At 45.5% G+C, this 18,122-nt stretch overlaps 1 long non-coding RNA gene across 2 annotated transcripts in view; it reads right to left on the bottom strand.

Moving 5' to 3' along the window:
- Nucleotides 1–516: 516 nt before the first annotated feature.
- Nucleotides 517–18,122, bottom strand: part of LOC124512622 (uncharacterized) — a 91,194-nt gene continuing 73,588 nt past the window's right edge. Inside the window, exons 4-5 of one of the 2 annotated variants that reach the window (XR_006962168.1) lie at nt 3,128–3,299; nt 517–1,231 (exon numbers count right to left, since the gene is read on the bottom strand). This is a non-coding gene — a long non-coding RNA (uncharacterized LOC124512622). The remainder of the gene's footprint in view (nt 1,232–3,127; nt 3,300–18,122) is intronic. The other variant, XR_006962169.1, reaches the window with a different exon arrangement.

Raw genomic sequence — 18,122 nt, 5'->3', positions numbered from 1 at the left:
AAGTGAAATAGGCCATACAGAGAAAGACAGATACCATATGGTTTCACTGTTAGGTGGATCCTGAGAAACTTAACAGAAACCCATGGGGGAGGGGAAGAAAAAGAAAAAAGGAGGTTAGAGTGGGAGAGAGCCAAAGCATAAGAGACTCTTAAAAACTGAGAACAAACTGAGGGTTGATGGGGTGTGGGAGGGAGGGGAGGGTGGGTGATGGGTATTGAGGAGGGCACCTTTTGGGCTGAGCACTGGGTGTTGTATGGAAACCAATTTGGCAATAAACTTCATATATTGAAAAAAAATAAAATTCGTGCATGTGCAAAAAAAATAATAAATTAAAAATTAAAAAAAAGGGGGGGCACCTGGGTGGCTCAGTCGGTTGAGCATCCAACTTTGGCTCAGGTCATCATCTCACAGTTCATGAGTTTGAGCCCTGCGTTGGGCTCTGTGCTGGCAACTAAGAGCCTGGAGCCTGCTTCAGATTCTGTGTCTCCCTCTCTCTCTGCCCCTTTCCCACTCATGCTCTGTCTCCCGCTGTCTCTCAAAAATGAATAAACGTTAAAAAATTTTTTTTTTAATTCATGCATGCGCAGACATCCAACATGCACTGTCATCTTTGCTGCTGTGCTTTCCCACAGTGTACTTATCACCTGCTATACTATGTAAACTGTCTGTTTATTTTGCTTATGATCTGTCTCCTTCGAGAATGTAGGCATCATGAAGGCAGGAATTTTGGTATACTTTGTTCCCTGGTGTGGCCTTAGTACATAGAACAATCCTCAATAGATACTTCCTGACCGAATTAAGCAACCAACAGTCAAGCTGAGAGGACAAGAACAGAGGTATTATGGTACAGTGGGACGGGAAGGGACGATTGTGGCTTCCGGTGGCAGGTCACTCCAACTCTTCTGCCCATTGTCCTTGCTCTGGAGGACAGAGCTCTAAATGCCCTTGCTCTAAAATGCCCATGTAGCTCCCTCAGCAATCCATACTGTCTCCACCTGGCCCCCGTCCGCCTCTCTTTGCTAGACTCCTCCCAGCTTCCTCTACCTGCCTTTCCACCCACCTGACTCGCATCACAGGTCGCCACCGGTGGGGAGGAGGACGGGGGCTGTGCACCTGGCCGTGAGCTCCTCCAGGATGGGGCAGGGCCTCACGCTTCTCTGGAACCCTGAGCAGGTGCTCGCTTCCCAGCAGGCCAGTTTTTATGTGAGAGGTGCATTCAGGACTAATTTTCCTACAGAAATAGACATAAAGTAGGATCTGCATTATTTCAAATTTTGGACAAACAAGACCTCGTTCGCATTGTTTGTATTACCCAGTTGCTTGAAAATGCAGCCGTGCTGTGTAGCTCTGGCAAATGTTGAGTCAAAAGGGGGCAAGTTCCCTCCCGTCCTTTCTGGACCTGCTGTCTCTTCTCTCTGCTAAGGGATCTCCTTCCACTGTTGGTGCAGTCAAGAATGTATGTCTTCTGGGGCCCCCCGGGTGGCTCAGTTGGTTAATCGTCCAACTCTTGGTTTTGGCCCAGGTCATGACCTCGAGGTTCGAGGGTTTGAGCCCCACATCAGGTTCTGCGCTGACAGTGCAGACTGCTTGGGATTCTCTCTCTCTCCCTCTCTCTCTACCCTTCCCCTGTTCATGCTCTCTCTCTTTCTCTCTCTCTCTTTCAAAATAAATAAACTAAAAAAAAAAAAGTGATATTCTTAAAAAAAAAAAGTGCACGGTTTCCTCCCTATGGTTCCCTTCTCCTCCTTTAAGACCCAAAAAGTCAGCCTCCTCCTTGAAGTCCTCAGGCACGGTAGGTCCCTCCCTCCTCTGTGCTCAAAGAATTTTGCTCGTACTTTTGTCACATTAGCAGTTGAATTGCTAATGAGTTGCTAGTGGGTCTACCTTCCTTACTAGATCTTGAGTCCTTAAAGGTGGACTCTGTGTCTAACTCATCTCTTTATTTTTTATTTTTATTTTTTTAATGTTTATTTTGAGAGGGAGAGAGAGTGGGGGAGGGGCAGAGAGAGAGGGAGCCATAGAATCTGAAGCAGGGTCCAGGCTCTGAGCTGCCAGCACAGAGCCCGACACGGGGCTCGAACTCACGAACCATGAGATCATGACCTGAGCTGAAGTCGGACGCTTAACCGACTAACCACCCAGGAAACCCAAACTCCTCTCTTTAATCCTAGCACCTTGAATATGAATGAATGAATGAATGAATGAGTGCCCAGGAAACTCCCACAGATATCTCCCAAAGCTGGTGTAAACTTTTAAAAAAATTCTTTTTTAATGTTTATTTATTTTTGAGAGAGAGACACAGAGCATGAGCAAGGGAGAGGCAGAGAGGGAGACACAGAATCGGAAGCAGGCTCCAGGCTCTGAGCTATCGGCACAGAGCCCGACACGGGGCTCAAACTTGTGAACCATGAGATCATGACCTGAGCCAAAGTTGTAGGCTTAACCAACTGAGCCACCCGGGCGCCCCAAAGCTGGTGCAAACTTTTAAGCTGCTTTCATCAAAATCACTTTTGGAACTTGAACAACAAAACTACCCAGATTCCAGAACCCCACCCCCAACCTTGCTTAGAAAGCCCCTTTGGGATTCTATAGTGGAGCTGGTAGGACCCACCCCTCTAACCTGAGTCTTCATTAGACTCACCCTGGGCACAAAGGCACATTAGGGATCATTCTGTTCCAGGGTTTCCAATCTTTGCCACCACTGACATTTTGGATCAGATCATTCTCTATTGTAGGGACTGTCCTGTGTATGATATGTTCAGCATCATCCTGGCCCACTGGGCCAGCCTCTCCCTCCTCCAGTTGTGACAACAAAAATGTCTCCAGATATTGCCATGTGTTCCCAGGGGGAAGAAATCGCCCCTGGTTAGAAATGATTCTGACCCTGCCCGGGGCTCAGAGAGGCTAAATTCTTTGCCCAAGGGAAGTTACACAGCTAAGATTTCAGGAAATAATTGTAGAGCAAGCAACTTTAACCTTTATTTTGGGTTCTTTTCCACTGGCCCCGAGAATTAAGTTGACATATGACAGGTCAACAGGAGAAAAGCATACAATTATTTAATGCACATGTTACGTGACATGGGAGCCCCCATCAGGAGTGAAAGCCCAAAGAAATGTCGAAACTTACTTGCTTTATATGAGGCCACAACTATGTGGGCAGGCTAAAGAAAGTGGAGTTATTTTAACAAGGTCTGTTTGGATAGAATTCTCCGGGTCTCAATTTCTTGTCCTTGATGATAAGAATGTTACTTTTCTACTGGTATTGGAAAGACATCTTTCCTATGGGAATTCATCTCCTGCTTTTAAGAAAAAGAGGGAAAGTCAGAATGTGTTTCTTACATTTGCTGTTTTTCAAGTGCCTTTGACTCAAAATAGTCGCTATGCCAGAGTGGTATATTTTGGAGTGATATGTTCTGAACTCCTTCATAATCAAAAGTCAAGATGACTATTGTATACAACGGAGACGCATCACAATATTGTTTATAATAGCAAAAAACTGGAAGCAGCCAAAGTGAATAAAAACACAAGAATGATTTTTCAAAACTTACTGCACTTTGTATGGTGGAATATTAGGTACCCAGGAAAATAGTGATATTGAAAATTAACTAATGACATAAAAAAATCATTCCAGGTTTAATGAGAAAAAGCAGTTTCCATATCAGGCTCCAGGCTCTGAGCTGTCAGTGCAGAGCCTGATGCGGGGCATGAACCCATGAACCATGAGATCATGACCTGAAGTTGGACGCTCAACTGACTGAGCCACCCAGGCGCCCTTCTCAGTACTATTTTAAAGTTGAATACAGACACAACTTTTTACTATTTTCCAGTGGAAACTTATTTAATTGTTTTTCCTGAAAAATATAATTGTAGTACAAAGTTAAAACAATACAGACTGAAGCATCTGACTGGCTCAGTCAGTAGAGCATGTGACTTGATCTCAGGGTCGTGAGTTCGAGTCCCATGCTGGGTACAGAGTTTAATTAAAAACAAAACAAAACAATGAAAGTGAAAGTTTCCCCTATACATTCTTCTCTCCGATCATAAGGCCACACAAATATGTAAGGGTTCCCCAGGCAGAGAAAGAATTAACACGGGTTATGCTGACAATCTTTAAGTACACATTTTTTTTTTCAACGTTTATTTATTTTTGGGACAGAGAGAGACAGAGCATGAACGGGGGAGGGGCAGAGAGAGAGGGAGACACAGAATCGGAAACAGGCTCCAGGCTCTGAGCCATCAGCCCAGAGCCTGACGCGGGGCTCGAACTCACGGACCGCGAGATCGCGACCTGGCTGAAGTCGGACGCTTAACCGACTGCGCCACCCAGGCGCCCCATAAGTATACATTTAACCCTGATTTAGTGTAAGCAGAGAGCAGCTGGTACTTACTACTGAACAAAATTATACACCTCTATTCTGAAATAAATCATTTACTGAAAAGGAGAAAGATTCTTTGTTTTCAGCTGCGAAAGATTTGAAACATACGGAAAATTATAGAAAACAATATAAACAAATTCTTTTTTTTTTAACATTTATTTATTTTTGAGACAGAGAGAGAGCATCAACAGGGGAGGGTCAGAGAAAGAGGGAGACACAGAATCTGAAACAGGCTCCAGGCTCTGAGCTGTCAGCACAGAGCCCAACGCGGGGCTTGAACCCACAGACCACGAGATCATGACCTGAGCCGAAGTTGGATGCTCAACCGACTGAGCCACCCAGGCACCCTGAATTCTTATGTACCTTAGCTCATTTGCTTTAGAACTTTGAGTTTTTAAGAAATGTTATAACGTTATATAGTCTAAGCCTCACTCTCTCATCTTTTTCTCTCTTACTTGTACTCAGAGGAATCTTTATCTTGAAAGTGATATAAATCATCCCCGTGCATTTTTTTTAAAGTAGGCTCCACACCCAACATGGGGCTCAAACTCACAACCCCAAGATCAAGAGTCACGTGCTCCACTGACTGAGCCAGTCAGATGCCCCCCCATGCATATTTTTTAATACATGTAAATTTTAATACATTAAAATAAATTTATATGACATTATATCACTGGACAGTTCATCCATTCTCTTGCTGAAAAACAGGTTCTTTCCAGTTTTCCCACTATTTCAAGCAATGCCATGTGAACTTCCTTATATACTTTTCCTTGTAAGAGTGATTTCTAAAGCAGCACCTCTCAACTTTTTTATCTCAGAACTCCTTTACAGTCTTAAAAACTATGGAGGACCTCAAAGAGCTTTTGTTTCAGGGAATTATATCTATCAGTAGGGTATCATAGTTAACATTTTATAGATTAAAATGAATTTTAAAAATAATTATTTATTAATTAATTTAAAATAATTACAAACCCATTATATCAATATAAATACCATATTTTTATAGAAAATAAGTGCAGTAAGATAAATATAGTAAGATGAATGACGTTCTTCATTTTTATAAATCTACAAAAACTATATTGTTTGTGTTGAAATTTTTGAGGATAACTTGGCCTCATATAAATACATAATTGGAAAAGGGGATGGTAACGTTCAGATAATTGTGGATATTCCCTGATAATGAACCAAAACTCAACAAGTGACTATTTCTTAAAGATCAGCTGCAATGTGAAATCCGAAACCATCTCAGTGAACTTTTTGTACCCTTACATGAAGATGCATTGATCTCGGGGTGCCTGGGTGGCTCAGGCGGTTAAGCATCTGACTCTTGGTTTTGGCTCAGGTCATGATCTCACGGTTCATGGGATAGAGCCCTGAGCTAAGCTCCATGCTGACAGCGTGGAGCCTGCTTGGGATTCTCTCTCTCCCTCTGCCTCTGACCCTCCCCTGCTCTCGCTCTCTCTCCCTCTCAAAATAAATAAACTTAAAAAAAAAAAAAGATGCATTGCTCTATCTTGTACTTTGCATACATCTTTAACTCGTGATTTTTGTAACACCATACACTAGTCATTTGGAAAATATTGGTTCACCGAGCCCTGTAGATCTTCCAGATGTTAGCACACTTCATTAGACAATCTCAGAATTTTTCACTTGTTAATATCACCTCTGATCTTCAAAAGCCTGAGTATTAGGAAGCTATTGTGCTCACAGTGGCAGACCTAAGGGTCCTAAAATTGGAAAGTTCAGATGTCATTATTGGAAACAAATATTATCAGTTGTTTCTCCTTGACGTGACAGGCTCACTTCAGTTTTGAGAAAATATCTGCCAAATATCCGAAAACCCAAATAACCATAGTTTGTTGGCAGTTCTTTCAAGGAAGAACAGTGCTCCGTGGAACAAGTGGCCAGTTCATCCTTGAGCTCAGTCACATACGTGCTTTCCCTGGGGACCGCTGTGCTTGAGGATTCAGCAGAAGGGCTTTATGTGCAATTTCCATTTCATCACGGGGAGTATTATAAAGACAGGGACTCTGGGTCAAGATTTTTAAAAATTAAAAATTTTACTGCTCCATCAAGAATGCTCCTCAGTAGGGGCGCCTGGGTGGCGCAGTCGGTTAAGCGTCCGACTTCAGCCAGGTCACGATCTCGCGGTCTGTGAGTTCGAGCCCCGCGTCGGGCTCTGGGCTGATGGCTCAGAGCCTGGAGCCTGTTTCCGATTCTGTGTCTCCCTCTCTCTCTGCCCCTTCCCCGTTCATGCTCTGTCTCTCTCTGTCCCAAAAAAAATAAATAAACGTTGAAAAAAAAATTTTTTTTAAAATAAAAAAAGAATGCTCCTCAGTAAAACGGTTTTCCTCCCTACAAAGTGCACGGCAGCACAGAGTACAAGCAGGGCTGGTATGGTTTAGGGACACCGCCTTGATTCGCACCAGCAGTTTTAGCCACCATTGCTTTTAAACCACCAATGCAAATGTGAACACAGCAGAAAAGACAAGTGACTTCTCTTTTAAAAAATTTTTTTTAAATGTTTATTTATTTTTGAGAGAGAGAGAGCATGAACAGGAGAGGGGCAGAGAGAGAGGGAGGGATCCACAGAATCGGAAGCAGGATCCAGGCTCCGAGCTGTCAGCGCAGAGCCCGACACAGGGCTCGAAGCCACGAACGTAAGATCATGATCTGAGCCGAAGTCGGACGCTTATCCAACTGAGCCACCCAAGCGCCCCGACGAATGACTTCTTAGTATTATTCTGAAGACATTTTTGACCTTGCAGTTCCCCTGAAGCACCTCAAAGATCCCCAGGAGTCTGGGATTACACTTGGAGCACCGCTGCTCTGGGGTGTCTACCCACAAGACAAACTGCTGGGTGGCCGGGCAGGCACGTTTTACCTTTACTAGTCACTCCCGAATCGCTCTTCTGAGTGTTTATTAACTTTAATCCCACCAGCAATGTATAAGCATTCTCAAGTCCCCATATCCTGGTCATCATTTATAATCCAACTTGTATTTTGCCAACCCAATGGGTATGAAATAGTGCCTCGTCACTGTATTCATCAGGGCATAGAGTTTCAAACATATTTGCAACGGTCTTTCAAATCCGTTCTCTAATCACTCATAGTGAGATGGTGTTTATTACTCTCACTAATAATTGAGGTAATTTACAGAGATACAGATATAAAAGACAGTCTCTTTCAACATATGTTTAAGAGGGCTTTTTTTTTCTCTAGCTTTCATGTTGGCAAAACATTTTCCACTTCTCTTCAATTTCCTTTTGCAATTTTCCAAATGAGAGAGCTTCTGGGGAATGCTATTCTAGGGTTTTTAATCATTTATTCCCTGTAAACACTGCCAGCCCATATGTGATTTGGTTTCAGAATTGCAGCTGATTACGCTGCAGATTTGATCCTTCTGGTCTTGGGGCTGGTGAAAACTGCCTAGTGCAGTTCCATGCACCTCGGTGTATACATTGTTGAAATGCTCCACGCAGATTTGTAGATGCTGGTAACACTGTCTGTGCAGGCCTTTGTGAGCAAGAGTTGATCAGTCTCCAATATGGCAACTTCCAGGAGACTTTCCAGGGTGAGTTGGGCTGTGTGTGATTTTCTCTTTACAAGTTGACTGCACAAGCTGTCCCGTCCCCCATGTAAGAAGCAACGCTGTTCTAAGTAGTCGCATGTGGGAGCTGGAATTAATAGGCATTAGTTCCTCTTCCTGTTGGTTTGGATCCTCAGCAGCTGTTCATCTAGACTGGGGGTTTGCCAACTTTTTTGGTAATAATCCAGATAGTAAATATTTTAGACTTTGTGGGCTGCATAATCTGTCATAACTACTCTACTCTGGAATAGGGCAAAAGTGGCCATAGATAATAGGTAGCCTGACAAGTATGGCTGTGTTGCAATAAAACTTTATTTACAAAAACAGGAGTAGTTTGTAGTTTGCTGACCTCTGGTTTAGATTGCTTCTTCATTTAGTTCTCTGGAGGAAGACTGCTAATCCTTCAATGTCTATTCTTGTAGTATGATAGTCTATAGTTTACATTTCATATCACTGTATGTGTGTGTGTGTGTGTGTGTGTGTGTGTGTGTTTGAATCTTTAATGAAAAAAAGTACATATGAGAAGTCAGAAATGACAATAATTTGGTTAATAAATAAGATTATTATTATTATTACTACATATTATTAGAGCACAAATACTCTGAGAGAGCTTAATACAACACATGCCAACTGGACCACGGTGACAATGACATATACATGGCAGTTGTTCCTTTGAGGGCCTCCACTGCTCTCTAGATAAGTGAACTCTAATTGGGCCTGGAAGGCTCCTTGGTGAAAAATCTGATTCCAGCTCTGGAACAAGGAAAGGACAAGAGGAGCCCAAAACACCTCATTGTGCCAGACAATAATGTGTGCCAAAGAATAATGGAGACACAGAAACCATATTGAAGGGATGGCAAAGTCTGGGACAATTTGATCATCAAAATTAATAATAATAGTAATCAATTGTAGCTCAATAAATAAAATAAGAACCCCCCCAATCCATATTGATTTAAATTGATAAACAAGTAAATGAGAAAGAAGGGATAATTTTTCCTTATAGTAGAATGCCAAGTAATAAACACAGAATGGATGATGGAGTTAGAAAATCATCACTAAATGCTAGAACGATAGTGAAATGATGGTGAAACAATGGTGAAAATCTGAGGAGGAGCAGGATATTTTCATAACCTTGAAGTATCTTCCCATAAATGACTTCTTCATTCCAGAGGGAACTTTGGTGACTTTACAATAGAGAAAGCTAGTGGACATCTTCTTACCAAATGATCAAAGTTGATACCACTAATATTGGGGCAAATCAACATCATGTGCCTCCTGATATGATGCACTGAAAAGAACACAACATTGTTTCTGTGAAATTCCTGTCCAAATGCATCCATTCCATCTAATCATGAAAAATAAAAAAAAACATCAGACAAACCCAGAATGAAGGACTACAAAATAACTGGTCTGCTCTCTTAAAAAATAATGTCAAGATCAAGAAATGCAAGGAAAGGCTAAAGAAATATTACAGATCAAAGGAGATGGAAAGAAACATGACAGTTGGATGCACTCTGTAATCCTGTAGTCCTGAGTCCTGGACAGAGGAGGAAAGACAGCTAGAAAGGATACTAAAGGGACCATTGATGTAATGTGAATATCATCTGTGAATTCAAGGATGGTGTTGTATCAATGTTAAATGATTTGATAATTATGATGTTACACGATTTTAATAATTATGCTAAGGTTATGTGAGAGAATGTCTTTGTTCTTAGGGAAAAAACACTACAGTATTTAGGATGAAAGAAAAAAACTGCTTCTGGTAAGATGAGGAAATACCTCATGAACCAAAGTTGGGCTCTAAAATCAAACACTTCATAAGGCTGATCTAAGGTGATGGTACCTGGGAGTGTGGCGGTGGTTTCTGGCTAATATCATGCCTTGGATTACTAGACCCCACAGATATTATAGACCATTTACTATAATTACTATGTATTTTATAATCAGGAAAAAAGTAATTTTTTTTAAAGCTTGGGAGGGTATTCCAGGTAGAAGGAAAGAAACTGAGCAAATTTATAGTGGTGAGATATTCAAGTGGTTTGAGGTTCAAAATATGTCAAGGCTGTAGCAGATACGTTGTGGAAAAATAAACTACAAAGTCTTATAAAAATAAGACTGAAAAGTTACAGTCAGATTACAAGGGATCTTAAATGTCATAGTAAGGAGTGTTAATTTTCTTCAAGGGCAAAGGGAAGCCATTGAGATCTATCAAACAGAAAACTGACAAAGAGCTGAACTTTGGGACAATGACTCTGGTTGCATGTTCAGGTGGGATTAGAAGGTGTAGAACCTGGATTTGGAGAGATTTTTGCAAAAGGTGGGTGACAATACACTTATTTAGTCAATCTGGGAGCAGGGAAACAGGAGGAGAAGGGCATAGAGTCATCTGCCTTGAGTTGCTCTTTGAGGCTAGCAGAGCAATGGACTTATCCAATGGACTGAATGTTTGTTTCCCAGCCAAACTCGCATGTTGAAGTCCCAATCCCCAAAGCAATGGTATGTGCAAGTGGAACCTCGGGGAGGCAATTAGGGTCAGATAAGGTCATGAGAGAACAGCCCTCAGGATGGGATTAATGTCCTTATAAGAAGAGGAAAATCCCCCTCTCTCTGCTCATGGGAGGACACAGCAAGAAGGCGGCCATCTACAAACCAGGAAGAGAACCCTCACCAGATGCCGAATCTGCCGTCAACTTGATCCTGGACTTCCAGCCTCCAGAACTGTGAGAAATAAATGTTGCTTGTTAAGCCCCAAGTCTATGTTCTTTGTTACAGCAGCCCCAGCAGACGGAGACAACTCGTCAGGGGGAAGAAGTGGACATGGCAGGACACAAAGAACTTCAGGAGGTACCTGAATCTAGGGGGCGGGAGGGGAAAGAAGAGCCAGCGAAGGAGACATGAGTGATTAGGGATGAAGGAGGAGAGCCAGGAGGGGGCAAGGTCATAGACCTATGAGATGAAGTGTCACAAAGGATGAGCAAGAGGTGGCCAGCAGGTGTGAGTGCTGCTGGGCAGCTGGGGGTGGTGGTTGTGTTGTTGCTGATGCTGTAGCATCCCGTTCAGCAGAGCAGGAGAGGAGAAGCCAGACTGGAAGGAGGAAATCGAGGTGCCGGGTGAAGGCTACTGAAGAAGTTTGAAAAAGTTTGGTGGCGTCATGAAAGAGGAAGGTGAGAAGGTAAAACTTGAGGAAAATGGGGTTGAGGGATGTTTTGATTCCCTTTTGGGGCTGGAGCAGACCCCCCCTCCATGCGGCTCTGAAAGACTCTCAGAGGGCAGGCACACCTCCTTGGGTCAGGGAGACCCCCGGGTGGGCACAGCCACCTCATTCTGCCTGAGGGAATGACGGAGTGGTGTCACGGTCATAGCCAATGTCCCCTTGTACTTGGTTACCAATATGGATATTCTAAATCACCAGACGTCTCAATTACGGACAAAGACAGGATACCTCTACAAGAAGACATTAACAAAGAAGAAAATAACAGGTGTAACAAGCAGAAAAACAGTGACAAATGCACATCATACATAGGCAGTGACAAGAAACAAATTCAGTGTTCCCATCTCCTCACACAGGAGTCTATTGGTCAAGGATGTCTTTTCATTGTCTACAATTCTATGTTCCTTTAAAAATTTCACTACCTAATTGTGATAATAATGATAGTGGTAGGGGCACCTGGGTGGCTTAGTTGGTTAAGCGCCCAACTTCGGCTCAGGTCATGATCTCATGGTTTGTGGGTTTGAGCCCCACATCCGGCTCTGTGCTGACAGCTCGGAGCCTGGAGCCTGCTTCGGATTCTGTGTCTCCCTCTCTCTCTCTGCCCTTCCTTCACTCACGCTGTCTCTCTCTCTCTCTCTCAAAAATAAACATTTAATTTGTTTTAATGAAAACAGAAAGAATCCTAACACATGGAGGGAGTGGGGGGCTCCTGTCTTTCCCCGGTGCCCTAGGGTTTCCCTGAGCTGACCCGGAAAGACTGCCTCTTTGAAGAGACCTGGCCACACTCCAGCCCAATGAATCCATCGAAGGTCCTGTTTGCAGAGAGAGAGAGAGAGAGAGAGAGAGAGCAAGGCCTCACCATCCCTCCCAGCTCCTAGCATTCCTGCCTCTGCTCTGGCTGTGTGCCAGCCAGGGTCCTCCTCCCCTGGGGGTGGGTGGTACAGCTCTAGACAGTTGACAGGCGGCATGGCCCTGAGCTCACTGAAGGTCCTTGGTGTCCCTCTGATCCCCTTCCCAGGTCAGGGCCACAGGGACAACACCTCCCAGGTACCTGCAGGTGCCCGATGGTCCCGGCTTCTCTAATCGGGGTCTCTGGCTGTCGAGTCTGTTGCTAACACGGTGACTCTAACTGCCGTGTACTACAAATTAATTCATTCCTTTAGGCCTTGCTGTTCGGTAACTGGCTGTCACAGCGATCGCCCCAGGAGCTAATTGAGAGTTGCGATCCGTGGCAGTATTTCCATTAGCAGCATAATGACAGCAGCCACCGCGCACACGCAAATACACATGGAAGCAAAAACACATGGGTACATGTATACACACACACACACACACACACACACACACGCTAAACATATACACACACACACAGGTGCCAGGCACACTAACACATATTCATCTGATTAGCCCCAGTGTGTTAGCACAGAGACAACTGGAAGGTCATGCTGCCAGGGCTGCCCGTAGTTTGGGAGCCCCCGTAAGAGGATGTGGACATGACACCCTGGGGGTGGGCCTGCGGGCCACTGCCAAGAGTGCAGGAGCTCACGCTGCTGAGCCTGCTGCCCAGGTGCTGGGGACCTGGCTTCCTCAGTTGACCTCCTTTGATCAGGGGGAGGAACTGGGTGGTGACCATGCAGAGACCCCGAGTGTGTGTGCACAGGCACAGAGGCTGGGACGGATAAGGAACAGGATCAACGGTTCTCATTCCAACCAAAGTTCACTGGGCCGTCTCCTCGTGCTGCAGATGCAGGAGTTGGTGACCCTCAAAAGCCATTTGGCTCTAGGTCAGGCACCGTTATGGGCACCCAGCTGCCCTAGGCTGGATCCCCCCCAGGGAGAGGCAGAGATGGGACGAGAGTGTGCTGGTTGGCTGGGATATGACCAGCAGCCCCAGGACAGGAGAGGGCTATTGGAAGTGGGGAGGGAGGTGAGGCAATGCGTGTGTGTGTGTGTGTGTGTGTGTGTGTGTGTACATGTACCTATGGGGGAGTGTGTGAGCCAGTCTCCCCTTCTGGAGGCAGAACAGGTGGGGTATTTGCCCTCCATTCCCAGCGGTTATTAAGGAGGGTCAAGGGTTGCTCCCAGGGGAGTCAGCTCCCTGGTGCTTCCAGCCTAATGCTGTATAGACCTAAACATGCTTCCTCAGCCAACAGGTACTCAGCGAGTACCTGCAGGGTGAGTACACAGAGGGTGCAGAGAGGAGGGGTGAGCGCACAGAGGGTAGGCCACACTAGCAGCCTTTTCCTCAGTGGCGCACAAGACAGACCCAGTCTCTTTCTCTAAGAAGCTTATTTCAGATGAACCAGACCAGGGCATCAAGTTCAGGAGTCAAGTTCAGGAGTCAGGACAGCAGTGGTTCAGAGCCAAGCCCTGGCATCCAGTGAAGCAGGGTAGAGGATGGCTTTGGCCACGAACCCCTCCACTTACTGGTGCTCCACCAGGCCCCGACCCAAGGCCTCCGTGTCTCGTTCTATACCATCTCCAGCCACTCCCCTGCACCTCCAGCTTCAGCGGCATCTGTAGACAAGAGACCCCCACTCAGGTAACTCTAGTCCAGCCTCCCCTCCAAGCCCTAGTTTGTGTGTCCGACTCCCTATCTGACACCCCCACTTGGAAGCTGTGAAGGCATAAGACACTAACATGGTCAAAACCAAACTCACCGGTCCCCTCCTCCCCAGACACCTGGTCCTCTGTAATGTGTCCCATCTCGGGACGGGGCAGCCATTCCATTCTCAAGCTGGAAGCCTAGGACCCAGCCAAGACACCTCCTTTCCCATGTCACTGATGGCCCATCTCTACCAGGTTTTGTTGATTTTACCTCCCTCTTGTATCTCCACTGCCACCAGTCTAATCTAAGCCCCTTCCCAGGCAAATACAAGACAGGCACTCAAAAAATATCTGATGAGGCACCTGGGTGGCTCAGTTGATTAAGCATCAGGCTCTTGATTTTGGCTCAGGTCATGATCTCACAGTTTGTGAGTTCAAGCCCCAAATAGGGCTCTGTGCTGAAGTGTGGAGCCTGCTTGGGATTCTCCTCTCTCTTTCTCTGCCCCTCCTCTCTCTCTCCAAATAAATAAATAAACTTAAAAAATATATATCTGATGAAGGCTCTACTCTACTCTACCAGGGGCCTGCAATGACACTCCACAGGGGCATGCCATCCACTTCTTAATCTGGGTTGTTCCATAGATAAACAAAAAGAAGCATTCCAACCAAACAAATTATAAAGCCCAGTCTGGTGGATCCATTCTAAGTGAATTATAATTAATAAACTTTCTGTACTAGTGATAGAAAATATGACTCAAACTCATGGCTCAAGCAAAGTAAGGAAGAGAGGTGGTGGTAATTTAATGGCTCAGATAACTAAAAAGACCAATAGTAGAGCTTCAGGCAAGGCTTGATCTAGGGGCTACTGAGAACATCAAACCCCAATTTCTCTCTGTTGATCTTTTGATTCCACTTTTTCTATGTGAGTTCCATTCTCTGGGAAGTTCTGACCTCACAATGGCAAAGTGGCTGCTAGAGGTCCAAACTGCAGGGTTGCAGGTTCAAAACTAGAAGAAAGAATTCTCCTTTTCTGTACAAGTTCAGGGAATCACTGTGATTGCATTAATTTGAAGCATGTGCCCATCCACCTTTGTGACCAGGGGGATTGAATATGTTTATTGACCAGGCTCGGAAGCCTCGGATGGGGCCCTATATAGTCTAAGAGTAAGGAGGACACATCTCCAAAAGGGGATCCAAGAGCTATGTACTCAAAGAAGGGAACTGGAAGCCCAGGGCACAGACCACAGACAACAAATACTCACTATTAATACATACTGCAAACAAGAGGATGCTTTGCCCGGGACCAGCAGGACCCTTGGATGGAAGGCCACGGGAGCTGGTTAGTGCAAGCCATTAACTGTGCAGCAGTCATCTGAAAAGAGCTCTGGGCATGAATCACCTGCTCCAAAGTCTACTACACAGGTGCAAGGCCACACCCTGCATGCATGTGATGCAAGGATGGGGGTGGGGGAAGGGCCTGGGGTCATTCTGCTTTCCCCAGGATTCCACTTACGGATCACAGTGCCTCTCATTTTGTGAACTGGGCTGAATAGCGTGCCTCCCAAAAGTGCATGTCCGCCTGGAACCTCAGAATATGAACTTATTTGGAAATCGGGTCTTTCCAGATGTAATTAGTCAAAATAAAGTCATACCGGATTGGGGGTACCCTAGATCCTATACAACTGATGTCCCTGTAAGAAGAGGAGAGGACCCACAGGGACACAGACATGCAGAGAAGAAAGCCATGTGGCGACAGAAACAGATCAGAGTCAGCCAAGGAGTGCCAAGGGTTGCCAGCAGCCACCAGAAATGAAGAGCTGGGAGGGAAAGATTCTTCCCTAGAGCCTTCAGAAAGAGCATGGCTCTGCTGACACCTTGACTAGGGACCCCTGTCCTCCACAGCTGTGAGAGAATATATTTCTGTTGTTTAAGCCCCCTCATTTGTAGCAGCCTCAGGAATCGAACACTCTTGGGCTGGCCTTGCTGTCCAGCTCCATTTCCTAAATAGCCACCCTCTCAACCACTGCAGACACAGGCAGGCATTTTGGTGCGTAGCAAACATTTTTGGAAGTTTGGAGGAGTTTTGTTTGGTCACATCAGCAACCCAATGTGACCCTCATGACACTCCGGTGCCCTTTTCTCCCATCTGCCTTTCCTCCCAAGTTCCCTCAGAAACTCAACTCCCTCAATGTATTGTGCAGGATGATCTAGGCCCCTGGTTGTCCTTGCTCTGGGCTCACCTGACCCTCCGAAGCCCTCTGCTGAGCTCTGCAAAGACCAGTTAGTTACTACAGGCCTCACTGCTCAGCCACAGAAAACACGGCAGGTGTTTGGACCTTTCTGTCTTTCTCCTCTTCCTCTCACAGGTCTTAGCTAGAGGAAGAAAGGAATAGGGAGCTTTATTTCCTTACTCATTTGAATGATTCTTTCCTCCCTAGAAAGCAGAAACAGTTATACTCTGTTTGGTTTTAAGTAGCTTTTTTTAAGAAAAAAACAAAAAACCCCACCAAGCCTAGGAAGGCCATGTCTTCTGCCATGGGGTGCAGGGCCACGACTGATCTTTAATTAGCTCTGGCGACCCTTTATCCACACGGATCCACCTCGGCTCCAAATCGTGCCCCACTCCCAACTGCCACAGAGAGATAGGCCATCTTCCCAGCTCCTGCTGGAGGACCTCGCTCCCCGATCTGTGGCCGTTTTGATGGTCAGAGCAGACGGACATCTGCTCTGGGATCTCAGAGTCCATCGAGTGAGGAACCGGAGGCTCAAGAGGAGAGGGACTTGCCTGGGGCCGCCCAGCAGGTGGCGAGGCAGCTGAGACCAGAACAGGGTCTCTTGTCTCTTTCAGCCTAGTCTGCTGCAGACAACCTGCTGTCCGGCTGTTTTAAAGCACTCTCCTTGCCTGTTTGCTAAGGTTTTCTCAAATTTCCCCATTTAAACTTGATCTCAGATTGTCTCCATAGGGCTTTGGTTAACGTGTTAAATTCTGGGACGCCTGGGTGGCTCAGTAGGTTAAGCGTTTGACTTCAGCCCAGGTCATGATCTTGCGGTTGGTGAGTTCATGCCCCGCATTGGGCTCTGTGCTGACAGCTCAGAGCCTGGAGCCCGCTTCGGATTCTGTGTCTCCCACTCTCTCTGCCCCTTCCCCACTCGGGCCCCATTTTTAAAAAATGTTCACGCACTGCCTCAAAGGTAGCATATTGTCAGCATTTGGCACTATAGTAATAGTAATTCATTACAAGGATGATAGCTCACACATTTAGCCTTACAGAGTGCTTTTCCATATAACTCAACCAGCAACTATTTTGTCCCCCAGAGGATATCTGGCAATGCCTAAAACCAGTTTTGATTGTCACAACTGGGAGTTGCTACTGGCATCTAGTGGGTAGAAACCGGAGACACCGTGAAACATTCTACCAAGTACAGAACAATACCCACGACAAAGAGTTATCTAGCTTAAAACGTTAGTGGTGTGGTTGTTAAGAAACACTGCCATAGATCATGTCATTTAGTCCTCCTACAACCTTCCAAAGTGGAACGTTCCAACCTGGGTGCCAGGGGCGCCAGTGGGTTACATACACACAGTGAAACCTCCCCTTCACCCTTGAGGCAGACAGGTAGGGCCCAGGAGCACCCCAGGCCCACTTGCATCTGGCTATTTACAGACTCCTGCTCTTGCAAAAGTGGCCAGAGCTGAGGAGGAAAGTGCTTAGCAAGTGTTCTCCAGTCTCTCGCTTGGAGTGAAATCCCTATTCCAAAGGGAAGTCAACTGAGACCCAGGAGGCCTGTCAGTTACAAAGTCACACAATTAAGTCCTGGTTCCAGGATTAGGGAAAAACCAAAGCAGAATTTTTTGATGCTCACCATGTAATATAAAGAATGAATGACAATTGCTATTTTGTGAATAAAGAAATTATTGCTGAGATTAATTTAACCAGGGTCATATAGGTCCTAAGTAGAGAAAATGGATTCAAACTCAACACCTGTCCTATTCCAAAGCTTGTGCCTCTCTCCCAACATATAACAGGTGTTGGGTCTTACTCCCCTCGTGGCTGAGCTCAGCATAACACGTGGTACACAAAAGGCGCTTGATAAATACTTGTAAAGTGAACAGAGCCATCGCTCTTTCCATCCTTGGCTTAGGTATCCAGATTGAGGACTACTGGATACCTCTGAGTGAACTGGCATTTCCCACAGCAACTCTTGCTAGAACTCTGTCTCCACCAACCTTGCCCCTCCTTTCCAAGGTAGTAGGTAGGATGGAAAGAAGATGAGGCTACATGCCAGGAGGCCTCATTGGACTTCTGTCTCTTTTTCTAGAATGTTAAGAGAGTTGAAAAGATCATAAGACCCCTTCTGAGGTTGGCCGAATAATGGTACCCAAAGACGTCCTGTTGTA

Source organism: Lynx rufus, unplaced genomic scaffold (assembly GCF_022079265.1).
Source record: "Lynx rufus isolate CCGP_SWC_20201006 ecotype Redwood Valley unplaced genomic scaffold, mLynRuf1.p SCAF_17, whole genome shotgun sequence".
In the NCBI taxonomy this organism is placed as follows: domain Eukaryota; kingdom Metazoa; phylum Chordata; class Mammalia; order Carnivora; family Felidae; genus Lynx; species Lynx rufus.
Note: the sequence above shows the minus strand (reverse complement) of the source record. Positions and strands in the feature narration are given on the sequence as shown.